At 48.6% G+C, this 21,179-nt stretch overlaps 1 protein-coding gene across 2 annotated transcripts in view; it reads left to right on the top strand.

Moving 5' to 3' along the window:
- LHFPL2 (lipoma HMGIC fusion partner-like 2) overlaps nucleotides 1-21,179 on the top strand; it is a 174,827-nt gene that overhangs the window by 126,563 nt on the left and 27,085 nt on the right. The gene's annotated exons all lie outside the window — the stretch shown is intronic.

Genomic DNA, 21,179 nt, shown 5'->3' with positions numbered 1-21,179 from the left:
ATTCAGCATCGTTTGTGGCCTAAGTTGGTTTTTAAAGGTGTGACTTTTTACCTTTCCCTCTTTGTGTCAGAATGTTTCCCTTTGGTCTATAGCTATTTTTTCATTTCTTTTCTTTTCCCTTGATACTTACCCCCCTTTCGTCCCCACAGGGATTAAAGCAACTGGATTTCCATCAAGGTTAGTATCGTGCTGGTTGTGTTCCTAACGTTCTAGCCCTAAGTGCCCTTGGAAAGACTGTTCAGATGTGGGCAGTTTGTTCTTACCCGATTGTCAAATGACCTGCTCCGTTCTGTCTTCCAAGGTCAAGGGAGTACAACTCTCATTTTTAACAATATCATTGCTGCCATTTCCTAAAAGCTTATTGTGTGTCAGGCTCTGTGCCAAGTATTTAACATTTACTTTCCATTTAATCTTCATATCAATCTTATGAAGTAGATAGTGTCAACTTTTAAAAAATGCACAATGTGAGAGTTTCAAGTTAAATTTTATTTGGGGCAGAATGAGGACTGCAGCCTGGGAGACAGCACCTCAGAGAGCTGAGAGACTGCTCCAAAGAGGCAGAGGGAAAGGTCAGTATATAAATTATTCTGGTAAAGCGGGGAGTACATGCAATCAAGCACGTTTTGTGAAGCTTCTGCTAGTCACAAGAAACAGTCATCACCATGAAGGATTTTAGTGCTTCTCTAGATATGAGGAGATACAAGAATTGGGCTCATAAAGTCAGCTCCCAAGAATATGCAACTCTCTGAAGACCTGTCCTGCCAGTTTTCCCAGAGCACAGATGCCTCACTTCTGCTCTCCACCCTGAACTCCTTCAGGGGGTGTTGAGGTCAGCCGCTGCAGCAGCACATGACTTAATCCTTGTAGAGGTGGATGGCAAGCAACCAAGTGCTAATTTGTAGTCGACAGTCTTATTGTCTGCATTTTGCAGCTGGAGAAATTGAGGCACAGGGAAGTTGGTTATTTGCCCAGCATCATTCTGCTAGTATGTGCCATTCGCCAGGACTTGAATCTCATCTCAGTCTAGATCCTATGCCGTAACCACCTTCCAAGGCCAAATTGTCTTCCAGGGCATATGTCGGTATCTTAAGACAATCTATATTGTCCCAACCAGGAGAATGCTACTGGCATATAGTGGGAAGAGGTTAATGTGTGGGTGCTCAGGTACTCAGTCCTGTCCGACCCTTTGCAACCCCATGGACTGTAGTCGGCCAGGCTTCTCTGTCCGTGGGATTCTCCAGGCAAGAATACTGGCGTGGTTTGCCATTTCCTCCTCCTGGGCATCTTCCCAATCCAGGGATCAAACACGTGTCTCCTGTGTCTCCTGCATTGGCAGGCAGGCAGGTTCTTTACCACAGAGGCTAGGAATGCAGCTAAACACCCTCCAGCTTATAAGACAAAGAATTCTCTAGCACCAAATGTCAGAAGTGCCAAGGTTGAGAAACTCTGTTATAGATAGAGCAGACCATTTGTGTTTAACAGTTAAGGGAAACCATCCAGGTGATATTCTGAAACTTCAGTTATTTCAGGAAATATTCCTTTGCATAGTTTTAAGAACTATTTTTAAATTGCTCCATGGGTAGAAAATATATGTAACTGTTTACAGGGAGAAAAGATTTCATGGAATTCCCAACTTTTGAAGTGCGGAGGAGATCTAAGAATTCCTTTATCTCTGCTGTGATTTGGTTATTGGAATCATGCTGTTTGGTAATTCCATCAGGCAGTTTGACTTTGGTACCCACTTAGAGGTGTTATACACATAAATTCTCTGCTAGATGTCAGCAGGAAGTTTGAAAATTGTGAAATGTGGTATCCTGGCCTCGTTTGGGTCTCACGAATGGGTGAGGCTCCTGTGGTCCCACAGGCCATGTGCACAAAGACCCACAGAGCAGGAGGGGAGGGTGCCGGCTGGCGAGGCAGGGTCCGCGGGCTGCCCAAACGTTCCGTGTGGAGCAGTCCTCCTGGCCTTAATCACGGCCTCCTGTCTCTGTGTTCCAGTCACGTGCTTGGCCCCTCTGCTCAGCAGGCAAAACCAAGAGTTCCCAGTTGGAGAAGTTTAAGGTCTTCCTGTTTGTCTGATACTCCTGGCAGAGAAAACGTCCACATCTGTGCATTGTCCGCCCTTTTCCTTCCCCCAGCCCTGCTCCACACGCCCCCAGCAGCCTCGAAGCGCTGTATTGTTCCCATTCTTCCTCATCTTGACCTTGTGCTAACTGCCTATTTATTGTAATGACTCCTCAGATAAGGTACTCCTTGGGACTTTTTTTTAGTAAATGCTTAGGGCCAGGAAATTGAGGATCTAGCTAAAATGCAGTGCACAGCATTTTGAAGTGTATCTCAGACCACAGTGAAACGGACCGGCCCCCACTCAGCTGTCTCTTTACCTCTTGTCTAGGTTTGTGTGTGTGTTTCCTGGGTCATGAACACCCCTTTGGGCGTTGGTCTCTGCAGATGACGGCCACGCGTGACCAGCTCCCTCCACCTTGCCCTCCAGGACACATGGTCGCCTCGTTCTGCCCCCTTGGCCTGGCCCTCCATCCCTTTGGCAATTTTCTCGTATCCCCAGGGTCCGCCCTGGTCCTCCTGTCTTCTTACTCCACACTGTCACTCAGGAGGTCTCATCCATACCCCTGACATCCCTGGTACCCCAGGTGCCCCAGGGCCTGGTGCGTGTCCTGGCGAGGTCCGCAGAAACCACTAATTCTCCTCTACCCAGAATAGACTTGTGATCTTGTCCCTCCTCCCATATTCTGGATCCAGGGAATGGAAACGTTCGAGGAGTTGTACAGAAATCTGGGAGTGCTCCTTGACTCCTCTTCCCAACACCCTTCAGGACCAGTTAGTCTCTTGAGTCTTACCCTCCACTGCAGTAGTTCTGGCCCTTTCCCTTCTTGCTTGGATCCCTGCCAGGGCTTCCTACTGGCCGTCCTGGCTCTGCAGGTGGGCCCCTTCCACATCGCTGGCAGCAGTCCGCAGGATGGGGTGGGGGCAGTGGCCTCCATCGCACAGACCTGTTGATCCTTGGCTCCCGCTGAGCCTGTGTGCAGCTCTGTGTGCACGTGTGCACGGGGCACGTGCTTATCCCTACCTTTCCTTGCCTGCCCCTCACAAGGGTCCACGGAAATCATCGCTAAGTAGCCTATAATAGAAACGGGGATGAGTTTTACTTGAGCCACACTGAGGATGACAGCCCTGCGGTTGCTCAGATAACCAAGGAGCTGCCCCAGAGAAGCATGGTTTTCAGCACAGGGTCATAACTGGTCATAGCAAAGAACATCAAACAACTCAGAGGTGCAGTCCTTCAAGGTTTAAAAGAACAGGTCAGCATTCACACAGCAAGTCAGCATGGCCTTGGCACCTAGAAAGGGATTCTTATCATTGAAGGAGAACCAGCACTGGCGTCCTAGGAAGAGAGGTATTTCATCTTTATTTTTAACATGGACATGCTTTTCTTTTGGTCATGGGATCCTTTCCTTTAATAATTAAAGCAGATGTATGATGTGTGTTTGATGGGCCACCAGCAGGCTGTTTTAGTTAGCATAGAATTTGAGTGAAATCATGTGTGAGCCAGATCGACTTCCCCATATCCAGTATGTGAACATTTCTTCCTCACAGGGGTCCTAGAGATGAGTTCTCTAAAATGTAAGCCGGATTGTGTTACTTTTTTGGCTGAAAACACTGTAGGGGCCCCTCACTGTAGCGGACAACACGGAGTGCAGAATCCCAATCATGACTCATCCGTCCCTCCCGGGGTGATTCCTGCTCACTCCTCCTGCTGCGTTCCTGCCCATCCTCCCCACCCCGCCCCAGGCTTCAGGGGACGACCCTGACCCTGGCCGGCCCTATGCTTGGCATTTGCCCCCAGCGGCCTTCTCTCCTCCAGGCAGAACGGGGTGCCCCTCTTTGCTGCTTCAGTGGCACCAAGGGCTCTGTGCTGGGCCCACCTGCCAACTTCCCTGTTGCCCTGGGACCCCTCTGAGGATGGAGAGCCATCATTTTGGTGTCCAAGCACTGGTCCCAAACCAGGCACACGGACGTACTTCAGAAGCCACTGTCGTTGGTATGTGAATGGGATTTGTCTTTCAGACATGAGAGCACGCGGTTTCTGAGAAATGAACACTGCCAGCCAGGCTGCTTCAACTTTGCCTTCTTTCTGATGAGGCAGTTAGGGTACCCATAGACACCGGAAAACTTGTCTTTTGTTTTAACTGGAGGATAGTTGCTTGACAATGCTGTGGTCTCTGCCTCACATCAACGCGGATCAGTCACACTTCTTAACCGCATCCGTTGGAGCCCCTTCCTTCCTCTCCTAAAAAAGTCCCATGTGGTCAGGAGTGGAGAGAGAATTTAGTGGGAGGGGACAGCTTGAAAAAAAGGTTGCAAATTCCTTTTGGGACCACACTTTATACCCGCAGACTCTTCCTCTGATGTGCTCATTTAATTTTTTCCTGAGCCAAATTGATACTTATTTATCCAGTACAGACTATTTCTTTGAGTGATAAAGACTTCCATCAACAGTGGTTTTTATTTTTTTATGCAAAAGAGAATATCATGCTCTGGAAGCGGCAAGGGGCAAAGCAGACCCCACTAGCCTCCTAAAACCGTCCTGGCTTGATGTCAGTGTTTATCTCTGACACGTTTATCTCTTACAACAGCCAAAACTCCGTGTGTCCTAGGGGTTTCTTTCTTGATTGAATTTGGATCAGAAAGCCACACTCACTTAACAGTCATCCTAGTTCCTTGAAATCATTATAAAAGTTTACAAATAACCCTGTAAGTTAAAAAGTGAATTTGAACGGATAAGGGGGCTGTTAGAGCATAAAGTTAATTTTCATTCTTCTGTTTAAAATTCATCGTACTAAATAGCTAGCAGATATGCCTGAATTAACAAGCATTCACTCTTTCAGCCATCGTTTCTACTTAAATATACAAAAAAAAATGAAGATCATCAGCTACTTCTGTTTTGCTCAGGACATAAGCAGTGTCAGCATAATCTAGTCCTTTAGTTTTCTTTTAAGTGTTTTTAATGCCAGCATTCAGGGTTATCCAACAGAAGCAGAAAAATTCTAGCCTTTCTCCACCCCAACTGTGACCCTCCCTTTTGAGCTGATGATAGATTTACTTTGCAGTTATTATAGTCCTGATAAAATCCTTATCATGGCTTCCTCATGGTTCTCCCTGATCTGGGAGTGCTGCCCCACCCACCAGAGCACTCCTCTGTGGCGAGTCCCATTCCTTTTGGCCTTGGTCTGTCTTAATGTCTCTGTGTTTCCTGATTCCAACTTTAATGACATTTCCATGAGGCCAGCAGGAGTACCTTTGTGTCTCCTCCCAACCCACCCTCCCACCCTGCTTTCCCTGCCTGTTCCCTGCACACCTTGGACTGTCAGATCTTGGACAAGGACGCCTGCCTGGCCTTACCTCTTTAGAGCTTCAGTGCTTAGTTCAATACAAGTTAGCAGTGGCTAATCACCATGATAAACAATGCACAGTAACAGGAGTTGTCCAGTTTGGGAAGCCCACAATAGGCGACTCCTTTTTAAATGCTTTTGTTTCAGCAGATGTTTAATGAGCATTATTTCCCAAAAAAGGGTGGGGTGTAATGAGATAAGAACAGAGGAAAAATCCAAAAATCAAATATTCTGGATCCTGGGGAAAATAAGAGCTATTTTTGCAGTACTGAGGCAGTTTCACCGAGTACCTCAGCCATTCATTGCTTCTGTTCTTTGAAGCCTCTGGGCCCTTGGCTTCTTGGCAGGTGGGTTAGGGTGATGGGGTGGGTGGTGTGTCTGAGCGCGTCACCCACCTACGCAGAGTGGCCTTAGAAGGGCTGCGCTTTTCTTCCTGCTCTGTCGCAGAGGCCGAATCCGTGGACCTCAGCCCTCGCTTTTGGGAATGGCCACCTCCGCTAAAGGGCAGTTTGAAATAAAGGTCAGGAAGTCAGGAGGAGTAAAACTGGACATGTTTATGAGGGTTATTCTTGTTGACATAGCTTTCTTCTCACAGTCTACCTCTGCGATTTAGGATGTGTGTGGTTGACCGCCAAATAATTTCTTACCAGAGCCTCCCACCCCAGCCTTTACTATCTGCAATTATCATTGTAATCAGACCAGTTTTACCAAATCTTGGTAAAGTATTGCCTTTGACAGCACTGAGACCAAAATTTTAAAAAGAAAATTTAATCCATCCATGATCTCATTGACAGTACCAAGTAAAATTGAAAATCACTTTAAATTAATGTCAGCTCAGCAGCTTCATCTCCAGGCTGTTGGGTTGGAGTGCTGAATTTTTAAATATCATTTGAATCATTTCATATGATCGTAACAAAACAAGACATTTTATTAGATCATTAATAAGAATACTTACCAGAAGTAAGTGCCCCTGGATGGATGTAAATCAGCCTTCTGGGGCCATTTATAACTGATGAGAGAATTGCACTGCTTGACTTTAATAATTCACCCAGGAACAGAGAATAAACAGCAGCAAACATTAATTTTATTGGACAGTTTCATACGGTTTATGTTTTGAAATAAAAGGGATATGACTTGACTCCTGCCTGAAACCAAAGCACTTAGAAAGGACTCCCTCGTGCTGTTGGCATCTCCATGTGGGGAACTTGTTCTCAGATGCCTTTGTTAATCAGTTGGCACCCTTCTTGCCATAAATAAGAAGCCAAAATATAAACTCTTTAAATAGTGACTACAGCTTTGTGTTCTATCATGTCCTTTGGCATATAGCTATGAAATCCTTTATAACCAATCATCTTACTTGTCTAGAACAGAAGCCACAGTATCTGAGAAAGGAAGGAGCCTGTATATGACTGTGATTTTTCCAAACCAAGTACGGGTTAAAGAACCCGTAATTGCTGGCTCCATATCTGCAGCTAAGGGTAGAGAGGGCCTCGTTTTCAGCTGGCACCCCAAAGACTGGAGTGGAGGCTGCTCTGCTGTGATTCCAAGAATGAGAGGCACTCTGGACCTGGAAATGAAAGGGCAGAGGAAGTAATAACGCTACGAGAACAGGGTGCCAGTCGAGCCCACGCCCTTTGACCATGGCCCTTGGACAAATGTGCTCAGATATGACCTTCTCTTCTGCCTCTGCACTCGGCAGCTCTTATAACTGACAGAGTATCTCCCTTTCCCATCCATCTGTAGGACTTGGGAGAGCCGCCTGCTTCAGGGGGAGAAGGTGATACAAGGTGGTCATGCACTTCAAAGGCTTGACTCTGGGGACTGACGGTGGTCATCTGCAGATCCTCCCCAGCTCTGCCCCTGACTCTCTGAAGCTAGAGCAGCCAAGGATGCCGAGTGTGCTCACACACCATTAGCCAAGAGCCTAGACCAGAGTCCGTGGCCCCCGGCTTCCTGTCTATAGTGTTTTTGTCCCCACCTATGACTTTACCATTTGACAAGCTTCAGTCTACAGTCACTGATATTAAAAGGTGATTTTTTTGTGTGTGGCTGTGTGGAGACAGCTCTCCAAGAGCAGATAAATGAATGTTGACCAAATATGATAATAGTAATAATTCCTACCACCTATTGAATATTTAAAATTATACCTTGCTTTACATGCACATATTTTTAATCCTATAACACCCTTTGAGGTGGATCCTTTGAACACTCTCACTTCATTGCTGAAAGACACAGAGCTACAGGTACAGACAGGGTGATAGAATTGAAAGAGATCTTCTGTGCCCTTTTTATATCTGTTTGTATCCTTTATGCTATAGAACTCTTCTTACACGGAGAAAATTGGTGTTTGATGGTGAAACTACTTACCCCCAGGCCAGGTGGGCCCTAAGGAAGATCTAAATGGGGAAAGGAGTGCCCTCGCTGACCTCATAGGTGGCCACGCTGATGTGGGCTTTGGGGGTGGGGAGGCCGGATCCCGCTCCAGGAAGTCTACTGCACCTGCCCTGCATACTTTCCTTTTGCCAACCACTGTTTAAGCTTATGATTTGCGTAGTTGCCTTCACAACAAGCCTATGTGGTAGGTTCTATTAGTACCCTCGCTTTACAGACCCAGGAACTGAGATACAGCACCACCTCTGGGCCCAAGGTCACTGCCCAGCAAGTGCTAGAACTGGGAGTCAAGTCCAGACAGTCTGGCTCCAGACGGAATAATCGCTCCCCGAGGTGGCTTTCTGGATGAGCTCATTGGCTGGAAGGGTGGGGCAGTGGGTTTGGTAGCAGTCTTGGGAGAGTGACTGTTGAGTCCACGCTCATCCTGTACGTGAGCCTGAGAGACCTCCCCCCAGGTCCCGCCCACGTTTTCTGCGGGGACCCAGAGTGGTCAGCCACCCTGCTCGTGCGGGCCTGGCACTTTCTCTGCCCTGTCTGGGTGTCATCTCACAAGGCCGGAGGTCATCAGAGCCCTGGGAAACGTTTGCTGTGAGGAAGCCTGTTAGCTCCAAACACTTCAGAGAAACATGTGTCAGCACCCACGGGTGCTCCTTTTTCTAACCTAACCAGAACACGGTCTTCTTTTTCCCTCCTCCGATTGCCTGGAGCTCCCCTGCCAAGCACCTTTCTGTTTCTGAGCCACGTGGGTTCAAAGGGGAAGCACCCACTCCAGCCTGGCACACCGGGGAGGCTGGGGCAGGAGCCCCTGGCAGCCTCCGGAGTCCAGGGCACTGGACACGTGCGTCACCCGGGGCCGGCTTCCTCTCTGCCCGCCTTCCTTAGCAGCCCTTCCAGGTGAGCACCTGGGGTTGGAGTGTCTCTGGGACATGGAGCTAAAGTCCTTTGTGTTCCCAGGCTCTCCAGCACTTTCATTTTTGTTCTGAAATGGCTCGGTCCTCTGACCTGTACTCTCTTCTTCTGAGTTCATCTCTGTTTATGAGGCTGCACTGCTGTTAGAAGCTGTAACAATAAGTCCCTGTTCCCAGAAAGAGTAGTGCATCTCACGAACAAGGACAAGGGTTCAGCCTGGCAGAACGGGGTTTTCTGTGACCGGCTTGAACTTTGATCTGCACTGACTTCATCTGGGCCGCTGTGAGCAGAGCTCGCTGGGCCGCCGCCTCCCGCCTGGCACATTCCTGTGTCCTCAGGCCAGGTCAGTTGCGCCGGCCGAGGCCCTGCCTGCCGTCGAGGGTGGTTCTGAATGTACGAGGGTCTGAAGCTGCTGGCAGCTCTATGCTGAACTTGCTTTTTCTCGAAGAGTGTTGCATCCCTTTGGGAGCAACACTTAAGCTCGTCTGTTATCAAAACACCGTCTGAATCCTAAATGTCTGGGGAATTCCTCTAGTTAATAAATGAAGGAAGCTTAAACCGGTCTACGGTTTTGAATTTGACATTCTCAGGGGAAGTTGAAAAATGCTGTGTGGCTTGATCTCTGGCCGTGAAGTCGCTGAGACAGACAGTGTGGGATGAACTGGGTGTGGATGCAACATACAAATCTATCTTGCTGACTTTTTAGATGTTAAAAAAATCTGACCTTACAAATGTGTGTGAATGTGTATCTATATGAGTGTGTCTGTGAGTGTGTGCATTCCTCATCACACAGTATTTCATGGGTCTTAAACACTTGAGAGAGAAGTAAGGCACTAGAGAGGGGAGATTCTTGATACATAAGTAATGAGCCGTGTTTGTGAATATCCACTTGTGTGGTTTTCTTTTTTTTAAATTGCAGATGCATTCAACACATAAAGCCTTAGGCTATTTCCATATCCTTCTATGAGCGTGCTGTCTTTCAAGAAGGGCGTGTTAGGGACTCACAGGGCAATTTAGACCTTAATGCTGCAGGTTGTACCTTAGGTTGTGAAAAGCCAGCATCAGTGTGAGAGAAATAATAAAAACAGTGAGTTTGAACATTTGAGTGATATCCTTAGAAATATGAACATAGCCTACAATAGACTTTGACTCTACTTTGTCACTCAGAAACTTTCTAAAATTCATTAACAATGTTGGTTAGAAGCAGAAGTGACCTCAGTAAGAACATAAAAGATTTTCTGTTTGTTTTTAAGGTGAGCAGTGGTGTTTGTTTTTAAGGTGAGCATTGTCCTGAAGAAGTGAAGTGAAGTCGCTCAGTCATGTCCGACTCTTTGCGACCCCATGGACTGTAGCCTACCAGGCTCCTCTGTCCATGGGATTTTCCAGGCAAGAGTACTGGAGTGGATTGCCATTTCCTTCTCCAGGGCATCTTCCCAACCCAGGGATTGAACTCGGGTCTCCTGCGTTGCAGGCAGACGCTTTACCGTCTGAGCCACCAGGGAAGCCCAGGCATTGTCCTAGTCCCTGGGTAAATCACAAATTAGATCTTGGTTTTTACGGATACAGGTTATTTTACATCATTGGGCCCAGTTCACTGATAATATCCCTCAGTGGGTAATTAGAAACGTGTCATTCTGCTGAGAGCTTTGCCAGTAAACCCAATGACAGCGGCAAGGTTTGCAGTGTTTGCTTTGATGGGCTTCTGGGTGAAGGTCGCTGCTGTCGCAAGCTGCTCCCGCCCTGTGCCCCTGAGAAGTTCTGGGCTGTTGGGCTTTGGGCTGGCAGCCCTGTCTGTGCATCATGCAGCGGGCCGGTCCCCTGGGCCACCCCGGGACGAGGTTTCCGCTGCACTTGTGCTCACACCCATCACGTCCTTAACGGCTGCTCGGAACCCTGGCTCCAAGGCCCAGCTTGAACGTTAACCGCCGCCGCTGCCTCTGCCAGTAGCACTCACGGGTCAGGTTTTCAGGGCCAGTGGAGGTGCAAGGAAAGAAAACCGTTTCTGCCATTCTTTAACCACCTGTGGCTATTTCCAGATTAACGTTTTTGTCTACTACTAGTTTTTGAGCTTGTAAGGTGATACCACATATGTATGCTTGTGTATCTCTATATATACATGGTTCAAAAAGAGGTGATACCTAACTTCAAACAACTGTATTTTTAAAGGGACGGGCGTTCTCACCGTTAGCTGACGCTCACCTTCCTCATAGAAGCTACCAGTTTTTTAACCCTAATGCTCCACGGTCTTTTCCTCCATCTCTGAAATGACTGTATTCCTAGAGGGACTATTTGGAGTCTCATGATGGAGATGGCCTGAAACCAGTTAAAAGTGTGGTCAAGGCCACTTCTCTGCCTGCGAGCCGCTCCTTCTACCTCGCACCCTGTGGGCTGAGCTTTTCACGCTCTGCACTGCCTGCCCAGCCACCATTCCTTCCAGTTCCCAGCCAGAGGCTGAGGCTGTCGGTCATCCCACTGCTCTCCTCTAGTCTCTTGCCCCCTCAGTTCATAGATTCCTCACTCCGGCCCCATGCGCTCCATTCCCAGGAAAGACCTCTGTCCCGGGCTGACACCTGGTACCAGCAGGCCCTGGAAGTGTCTCCTGAGCTGCCAGCCTGGCTGAGCCTCCTGCAGGCGGAGCTCAGAGCTCTCTTCTTGTGCCTGTTAGAAGCACACTTCCAAGTTGCCATCCTAGCTGGCGGCTGCACAAGGTGACTGGAGCCACCCCAGGATGCAAGAAATGGGAGCAGAGAAGGAAAGGGAGGCAGCGTGAGTGAGTCAGGACTCTCTGGTAAGAGGCTCGGAGAAGCGTCTGATGTGGAAAGTGGTTCTTGCAGCTGCAGCCCTCAGGGTCACTTCTCATTGTCCTCATTTGCTCAGTAGGGGTTTTTTTCTTTTTTCTTAGTAACTCCATGCATTAACCCTAAGATAAATATATGAAGAAAGTAAACTTTTTATTGAAGCAGTCTACGTTGTTGAATTGTACAGTGAATGCTTCTGGGATAGTTGCCAGTCTTTAATGGGGCTTCCCCGGTGCCTCAGTGGTAAGGAATTTGCCTGGCAGTGCAGGAGATGCAGGTTGGATCCCTGGGTCAGGATGATCCCCTGGAGGAGGGTATGGCAGCCCACTCCAGTATTCTTGTCTGGAGAATCCCCATGGACAGAGGAGCCTGGCGGGCTACAGTCCATGGGGTCGCAGAGTCAGACACGACTGAGTGACTAACACACACAGATTGAGGGTCACTGGATGACTTTTATTGCTTTCCAACTGCAAACTACTTTGCCGTGTCTATCACAGAGGACGGTGGAGTTGAATGTATCTCGACACCAAAGACAGAATAGACGGGCCCTGGCTCTGCCAGGAGCTCGGCCCTTGGAGGAAGTTGGGTTGTGTGTGACCTTAAAATCTCAGCATTGGCAACCACAGGGGTTTGGTTTTTTCAGCCACTCCACTTGTCCGTCAAGGGTCAGCTGTTCCTCTGCTTCATGTTGTCAGAGACTCAGGCTGTCAGAGAGGTCTCATCTGGGATTGTTCTTATTTCATGGGAGAGAGAAGCGAGCTGGACAACGGGGCACCCCTCCCCCAAGCTCTTCCGCCCAGAAGTGGCTTGTGTGACTTCTACCCACGCTGAATTGGCTGAACGAGTCCCATGATCTGGTCTCATGTCAGTGGGGTCGGGAAATATCTTCCTCCAAGAAGAGACATGATATTTGAAAGAATAATACGTCCTTTCACAGGAGCTTTTCTGGAAGCTTCCAGTAAGGAGATGACTCTTGTTCTACTTGATTCTTGAGTTTACTTGGTGTTTTATGGGTTTGTGTGAGAGGCTCAGAAGTAACCGACGGCATAATCCTCTTCATTGATCGTGTTTGGGTTTTCTTAAGCTGCTGGAAGGGAACCTGGCTGATGGCCGTGTGTCTTGTGAACAAGCAGCGATTCTTTCTGCCTCTGTTCAGAGGGGACAGGAAAGCCTGCAGCTGCTGTCTGAATGAACGTCCAAACTCCCTGATGCTGGGGGCACTGCCCAGCTGTCACTTAGATGAGCCAGAAGCCCGTCCTCTAAGGGTTATTGATTCTCAGGCTTGGGTCACGGGAGCAGAGGACTTGGCAGTCTCCCCTCTATTGACACCAGGGAGTTCATGAAGCAGGAAGTATCTTGATTTTATATGTAAGTTCTTATAAGCTTTTTGGTTTTCACCCTTTGTTACTTTGTCCATTAAAACTCTCTGCTTTCTTTTATTTTTTTTATTTAAATTGAAAAAAAAAATTGGGGGCGGAGTCTCCATTGCTGCATGCAGGCGTCCTCTCGGTGAGCATGTGGGGACCGCTCCCTAGTTGCAGTGTGCAGGCTTCTCATTGCAGAGCATGAGCTCTAGAGCGTGCAGGCTTCAGTGGCTGCAACCCACCAGCTTCAGTACTCGTGGCACACGGGCTTAGTTGCCCTGCAGCACGTGGGATCTTAGTTCCCTGATCAGGGATCGAACCTCCATCCCCTGCATTGAAAGGCGGGTTCTTAACCACTGGACCACCAGGAAAGTCCCCAAACTCTGTGCTTTCTTATTGATCCTGAAAATACTGGTGAGGCTCACTTTAAGGGCTCATATTTTTCCAGAATTCATTATGAATATGAAAAACACTTTCTGTTTAAACTTATATATAACAGGGACATTGAAAGGCAGCTCTTCAAGCTCAAGTTCTGATTCCACTTAAACCTGAAGCCTTTGCCTTCCCACAGTGCGTGCAGGGCATAAGCCCCTGGCTAATCGGATCTTGACTGAATCACACCTTAGAGTCTACTGTGGAAGTCAGTTCTCCAGTCACTCCTGCTGGACAGAAAGAGACTAAAGGAAGATGATGATATTTTCCGAAAGGTCTCCTCGACCTCCTACAGGTTTTTAGATGATGACATTTGTGGAAAGAAAAAAAGTTATGAAATATGTAAGTGGGCTTGACAAATCTTAAAGAACGGATCATTTAGAAACTGGGACCAGATAGGTGGACCTGTTGACCTTGGTTGCTGACGCCTCAGGACAGAGTATAAAAATGACTCCTCCAGAAATGTGTGCTTAGAAAGTGGATTGACTGGGTACAGAGGAGTTGAAGTGGGCATCAAGGAAGAAATATCTGACTGGCCGGGACTGGGGGATTAAAAAACCAACTTGACAGTCAGCAACTCCTCACCAAGTGCTCCAGACCCAGATAAAAAGAGGCTTGCTGAGGCGTTCTGGAGAGTGGAGTCTCTGCTTCTCCGGCGGGGCGGGGCACCAGGCAGCTAAAACCACCGATGGGTTCAGCAGGAGATAGAACCACCTACAGAGGGGAGCTGAGCTGGGGTCAGTAAGACCTGGAATGCCTAAGGTTACTTAGGTCCACTCGGTAAGTTCCTTGAGAGTCCCTGACATCCGCAGCGGGCACGGCCACCTGAGCACGTCCTGAGTGGCCAGCCCAAGTCTGGAGAAGGAGAGCTCGAGAGAAATAAAAGCCATGCGGCCAAGCGAAGTTTCGAGAAGCCCCATTTTGCCATTTGTAGAGATTACTGAAAACAAAGACTGACTTCCATGTGTGGTCCAGAGAAACTGCCAGGACCCCAGGAGAGCCCGGGTCACGGTTCTGTTGATGCTGGCCAGTTGGAGTCCATGTCCTGTCAGCCTGACATCTTGGACAGATCAGCCTAACATCTTGGACAGCCTGATACAGATTAGCTTGGACCTTTAACAAATTTCAGAAAAACAAGTGAAAGTGTACTTAATTTAGTGAAGGCTATGCATGTCCATCCAGATGATAGAGCTTGACTTACTCTTCAGAGCAGACGTTTCTAAAATATGAGGGTTTAGAGCTCTGTTCTTAAATTGTACCTACAAATATGAAAACTGCAGGAAGCTCCCTGCGTGGGCTCTCACCATCCACACCACCGACTGGCTCTGTCAAGGGGAGCGGCCCGGGATATTGGCCTCCTGACCTCTGCCCGCTAGATGCCAGTAGCACCCCTCCCCACCCCAAGCTGTGATAACCAACAGTGTCTCTAGACATTGCCAGCGTTCCCTGCAAGGCAGGGAGGGCACAGTCGCCCCCAGTTGAGAGATTGCCCACAGAGTCAGAGGTGGGATGTGGGACTAGTTATCCCTGAGGAAAGGGTGTTGGCAGCCAGGAGGAGGGGTGAGCCTGTTGAGACCGTGACTTAAGGAACAGTGTAATTTCTAGGGTATTTGGACGCTCTGCTTCAATAGAGTCAAGGTGTCTGCATTACCATAGTCAGTGTATTTTAGGGAGTAACCAGGGCAAGTGAGAGTTTGCAGACTTCCTTTGGTAGCTGATTTTAAAAAAAAAACAAAACATGTAAGGTGCCGAGCTGTTCACACCAGCACTGTCCCATCAGCTGTCACTCTGCTTTGTGCTCTGGAGAGGAGGTGCTGATGGATGGGGGCCCCTTGCCATAGGAGTGTTCCTGGACAGCCTGTGAGCAAGGGGCTGGAGGTCGGGGGGACAGCTGGCTGCCCTGCAGAATCGCTCATTCCTGCCCTCGTGTGGCTTCGTGAGCTGTACAGGGCACAAAAGTCTGGCTCTGCGATGATGCGCTGGGCCATACACGTCCTCGCCCGTCTCTGCAGCCTCAGCAGCCCTGCCCCATCCCCACCCCGACCCAGCACCAGGCAGCCTCTCGTGCAGGCGGACCTCACCGAGTCTGAGACCTTCCGGCTGACTGACTCTCAGAATTCAGTGTGTAAAGAATCTCCTGGGGGCTTGTTAGAGACGCAGTTCTGGCAGCCCTTCCAGAAAGTTTGGTTCAGTGTGTGGGAGCTGGGAACTTATGCACTTTGAAACAGGTGGCCCATATCCCCCTCTAGGAGCTGGGGGGGCCCAGGGACCACACTCTTCGAGTCAGCACTCTAGAGGGTCTTTCTAACTTTTGGAAGGCAACAGCACATAAATTCTACTTTCCTAATTCTCTTATCCTTCCAGAAGACACTGTGCGGGAGGCCACGGTGCTGAGCCTCTGTGCGACTTGTATATCTGAGGGAGGTGGTAATAATGGATGTGGACGTTGGCCAAGAAACTACCAGTGACGTGGGAATAAAATGCAGCCTGCTCCGAAGTGTATCGATTATTTGGGCCACGTGGGTCAGTGTAGTAAATTTCTTATTAATCACAGGAGCTCATATTCTTTTAGTACTTACTGAACCACAGATACTGTGTAAAGTTCCTTTGGTAAAGAATTTGTTTGGCTTCCAGGATGGCACCCCTCAAAACAGAGCTTCTTAACTGTGACATCAGAACCACCTCCCCCACACACCGTCCCAGGAGCTCTTTAAAAAAGAGGGTCCTGAAACCTAAAGGAGTGGAATGGGGTGGGGGGTGTGAGGGAGGTGCAAGAAGGAGGGGACGTGTGCATACTTACGGCTGATTCATGTTGTTGTATCACAGAAACCAACACAACACTGTAAAGCAATCATCCTCCAATTAAAATAAAATTTAAAAAAACCACAGTTAATAAATATTCAAAACTCAAAAAAAAAAAAAAAAGAAACTAGAGTTCTGGACTTCCTTGCTGGGCAAGGGGTTAAGAAGCCATCTGCCAACCCGGGGCCACAGGTTCGATCCCTGGTCCAGGAAGATTCCACCGGCCTCAGAGCAACTAAGCCCATGCACCACAACCACTGAGCCTGAGCTCTGGAGCCCGTAAGGCACAGCTGATAAGTCTGTGAGCCTCAACTACTGAAGCCTGTGCCCCTAGAGCCTGTGCTCTGCAACAGGAGGAACCACTGCAACGAGAAGCCGGCCCACCGCGACTAGAGTAGCCCCTGCTCACTGCAGCTAGAGAAAGCAGCAACGAAGACCCAGCACAGCCATAAACAAACAACAACAGAAAGAGTCCTACCCAGAGCAGCTTTCTGCTCACTTCCTCACCAAATATGGATTTTACTAGGACTGGAGAGGGCCGTACAGACTGTTCTGTTTTTGTCTTTTTCTGTGCACACACACATAGCACTTACACATGTGTGTACACAGATGTATGTGTCAAGTTCCTCTGATTCTGAGGTGTAGCCTCACTCATATTCCTCCCAAATGTGATGCGGTAGGAATTACACAGCATCAACTATGAAGGATTCTTACCAAAAATGCTTAAGCTGAATCTAAACGAGATTAACTTTAGATTTAACTTCCATTTTCTCTGTGATAGAGGATAGAGGACAAATTTAAATGGCATCATGAGGAAATAGACAAATCAGATTGCTGGGTATCCTGTAAGACAACTGGCCTGGTATCTTCAAATAAGTCAGTGTCAAGGGAAAAAAATAAAGGCAGGGCAGGGTAGGTTAGGGATGTAAGGACTATTTTTTGACTAAAAGCGATTAAAGACATAATTAAAAGTGATGCATGAGCCTCGATTGCGTCACGGTTTTAAGAAAACAGCTATAAAAATTGGGGCAGGGTAGGGAAATTTGAGTGTGGACCGGGCTTACAGATATAAGGAAATTATTGTCAGTTTTCTTGGGTGTGTTAATTTTATTTTGGTTACGTAGGAGAGTGTCCTCATTTTTAGGACGTATATGCAGAAATGTTTGGGGGTGAAGCGTCAAGACATCTGTAACTCATTTTCAAACGGTCCAGGGGACAAGTGTTTGTGTGTGAGTGTGTGTACTGTGGATGGAACAGACAGGGCAGCGTGTAAGCCAGTGTTCAGTGCACAGTGCTCATTGTCTTCACCTTCTGTCTATGCTGGCAGATTGTCTTAATGAAGTTGAAACACAACACCCAGGTAAGTGAGGTGGTGCTGTACTCCAAAACGTGGTTTGCACAGCCCCCTTCTTGGGCATCGCTGCTGGCGTGATGGTGGAGAGTGTGGGCATGCCAGCCAGCTGCGGACGGCAGCTCCGCTCCCCACTGTCCCACTGAGGCAGCATTGACGCAAGGCCACTCGGTCTGCCCCGCCTTTCTAGAGGCTCTGGCCTTTGCTCCCAAGCTTCCAGACTGTAATCTCTTAGGGCAGTTCCACCCGAACGCACTCTCTTCCCTTCTCACTGACAGCAGGAAGCTGCCAAGGAAAGGACCCCATTCAGCTCTGCTAATAGCAGCCCTTCTTCTAAATAGTAGGGACCTGCGGAGAGGGCTGCAGACGCCCATGGACCGGCCATTTGTCACTTCTCTTCGTTCTGTATTCTGACTTTGGTATATTACTCTAGGTTTCTGCCAAAGTCTCATTTGTTTAGGGCTGTTGTTTTTTTGTTTTTTGTTTATCCCTTGCTAAGAGGTTTTCCTCTGTGGACTAGCATAATTTTCTGAAAGTTGGAGGGCTGTCCACGTTATCCATAAACACCAGGGATGTGGTAGTAAAGCCAAGCATCCTGGAGGGGGCATGTGTTTAGTGGCCTGTAGAGAGAAGATGTTTACATGGAAGCTCAGCAAGGGTCTGGTCTCATGTGATCTTTGGAGGAGTGGGAATCACAGTGAACAGCAGGGAGGGCTGCGAAGGAGCGCTGTGCTGAATCCTGCGGTTAACGAGATCTGTACCCTGGATCCTGTTCCCCTTTGATGTGGCTCTTATCTCAGGGCACGCCTTCCCCGCTGGGGCATGTGACAGAGCGCGGAGCACTGTAGAATCCCCTTGCTGCCTCTCCCCTGACCCAAGGACTTTTCTCGGATCCTCAGGAAAGCCAGTTTTTGTCAGCCTTGCATATCATGGCTATTCCTCTACAGTAGTCATTAGCAGACTTGCTGAGGAGACCAAAGCATCTTATCTCCCTTTTCCAAACAGAAAAGTGAAGGCCTCATTGCAGCCACTCTGGGGTGGCTGCAACAATCTGGTACAGTGGAGGGGGACTTGTTTTAGCACAGATGGACAGGGAACTGAATTTTCTGAATTTACACACAGGGGTCCTGGAATAATTCTGCCTTAAATTTGGCAAGAACCATTGCTAAGAACCGTGCTAAGCCTAAATGTGCCTTCTTCCCTTCTCTTGAAGTTTCGCATCCTTTCTCTTAGAAGTTGCAGCCTAATCCCACCCCTGGCTGGAAGCTGACCTTGCTGAGCAGGACACTGTACATTTGGCATCTTCGTTAAGATCCAAGTCACCTGAGGGGCTGTAGCAGAGTCTGAGGTTCTGCAAGAGGACAAATATGTAAAGGTTTTATATTCACATTGAAGAAGTGCCACTGAACAGTCGAGGGGCAGGGATTGGTGGCAACTGGGGGCACCAGTAAACTGGCTTTCTATTCAAATGGGGAGCTTCCCAGGTGGCGCTAGTGGTAAAGAACCCACCTGCCAATGCAGGAGACACAAGAGATGTGGGTTTGATCCCTGGAGGATCTCTGGAGGATCCCCTGGAGGAGAGCATGGCAGCCCCTCCAGTATCCTTGCCTGGAGAATCCCATAGGGGGCTACAGTCCGTGGGGTCGCAGAAGGGTTGGACACGACTGAGCAGACCAGAGAATCAAATGGGAAGGTTGGATAGAGCTTCTGTCTCTAACAAGCAGACTCTCCACCTGTGAATTAGAAGCGTTTGTAAGCCTGGTGGGTGGGAACTGTTTGGATGAAGTGCAGGCTCCTCGTGGGAGTCATCCTCGCTTGTTTTCTTGTTCTCTTGAAATGATCGCTTTCATTATACACAGGTCTCCTCCAGAGCTCTTTTGCATTGGTAACTTCTTACTCAGAAGCCATTTCTATTTGGTAATATGGGGTGAGAGGGTAAGAGTGACTGAGTGAGATTAGATTATACTTCTGGCCTCGTGCTAATTTATTTTCCCCAGCTGAATTTGTCAGCTGTGTTAGGCAGTAGGGAAACAGGAAGTAAGACCCAGGACCTCAGCCTCAAAGCCCACCAGGGAAGCTTGGACACCAGGAGTGACCTCATCCATCTCTAAATAGCCTGGGCTTGATCCTCCTCTATGTGTAAGGGCCAAGATTCAGTTACCACCGAGCACTTCCACTGGCTAAACTGCTGACCAGTCTCAGCCCTGTTAGGGGAAAAACTGTCGAGGCAAAGGCGTTGATGTTTACTGAGCACTTACGGTGCCAGGCGCTGTGCAGGCGCTTTCACTGTTCCCGCTTCATTCTCACAACAGTGTCGTGAGGCAGGGGCCCCTCTCTTTCTCCATGTGGTCCGTGAGGGAGCTGACAGCAAAGGCTCCAAGAGTTACATGCCGTGTGTCCAGGAACCTTTGTGGTGCAACACACCATCTCTCCCTTCCCCAGTGCTACACACACACAAGTGTACATGTGACCATTAAGTTCCTGTGTTCCTAGCTTTGCACTAGCTAATTTCTCAAAACAGCATCTTGTGTAAGTGTTAAATCCACTGTTTTATAAATCATCACCGCTCACTAGGCTGTGAGCCAGCATGGTGGTGAAGCTTTGACACCCACTCCCTTCTTTCCCCACTTCCTCCCTCCTCCGTAACTCCCTGCCCAGCCATGGCCCACAGGCCACCAGGCTGTCTGTAGTTCTTAGGGAGTTGATGTGACCTGGGTTAATAAGTAATCATTCAGAACAGAGCCATGCGCCCAGATGTCCATTGCAAGCTGTGGGATTTTCCTGACCTCGGGGGAGGTAGGGCGCGGGGAGAGGCAGGAAGATGGGGCTGTGAGGAGCCCTGTGGCCCATTTCAGGGTTCAGGCCTCCCTGAAGGAGGTTTGAGCCGTCAGAGCAGGGCCCTCTGGTAATGAAGCCAGCCGTTTGTCCTTCGGAACAGAATGAGGCCTTGTGAGATCAGAAACAATGGGCGTGTTGAGTTTCAGACCTGGTGTGAACCAAAGCTCGGGGAGAGGCCCTGTGATGGACTGGGGCGGTTCAAGGGACGCATTCTTCACTGGCAAGGCTCTGTTGTCAGCACGTCCCCTCGGTGGTAATGATACTTAGTCAACGGTCATTAATGCCCCTGTTTCGAATAATTCCCACAAGTGAGTAAGTCAACAGTTCTTGGAGTTTTTTTTTTTTTCTTCTTCTTCCTCTTCTTCACATTTTAACTTATGTAGTTTATTTTGTCTAAAAATCACCCCGTGAGAAATGCATGAAAAATAAGTTTGCGAGGCAAAGTTTTATTATTTATCATGGCATTATTTTCCTTTTAAATTCTCCATTACCTCTGAAGCAAAGACTCCCTCCTGTGCCTCTGCTAGTAAGTTGATTCCCATACAGTAAAATCGGGAGTTGCAAAAGCTGCTAATAAGCAAAAGCTTTTGATACAAATTTGGCAAATTCAGCTCATCTAGTACCAAGTCCTGTAAACTTTTAAATCGCGGCTCGTCCGTGGACACAGTTCCCTAGCAGCCTATCTTGATCCGTCTGAACGCAGCCTGTGCAGCTGGACTTTTTCTAGTAAGATGTGATGGAGCAGGAGCGGCGTCCCAAGAGCGCACAACCGGGGCCGAGCCCAGCGCGCAAGATGGCCCGGGTGAGTGAGCAGTGCAGCCTAGAGATAAGGGGCACCACAGGAGCGCCCTGGAAACAAAGAAGCCGGCCAGCTCGCGGAGCC

The sequence above is a fragment of the Bison bison genome, unplaced genomic scaffold (genome assembly GCF_000754665.1).
Source record: "Bison bison bison isolate TAMUID 2011002044 unplaced genomic scaffold, Bison_UMD1.0 scf7180017864252, whole genome shotgun sequence".
Taxonomy (NCBI): Eukaryota; Metazoa; Chordata; class Mammalia; order Artiodactyla; family Bovidae; genus Bison; species Bison bison.
The sequence above is the reverse complement of the archived record's forward strand: the minus strand, read 5'-3'. Positions and strand labels throughout refer to the sequence as shown.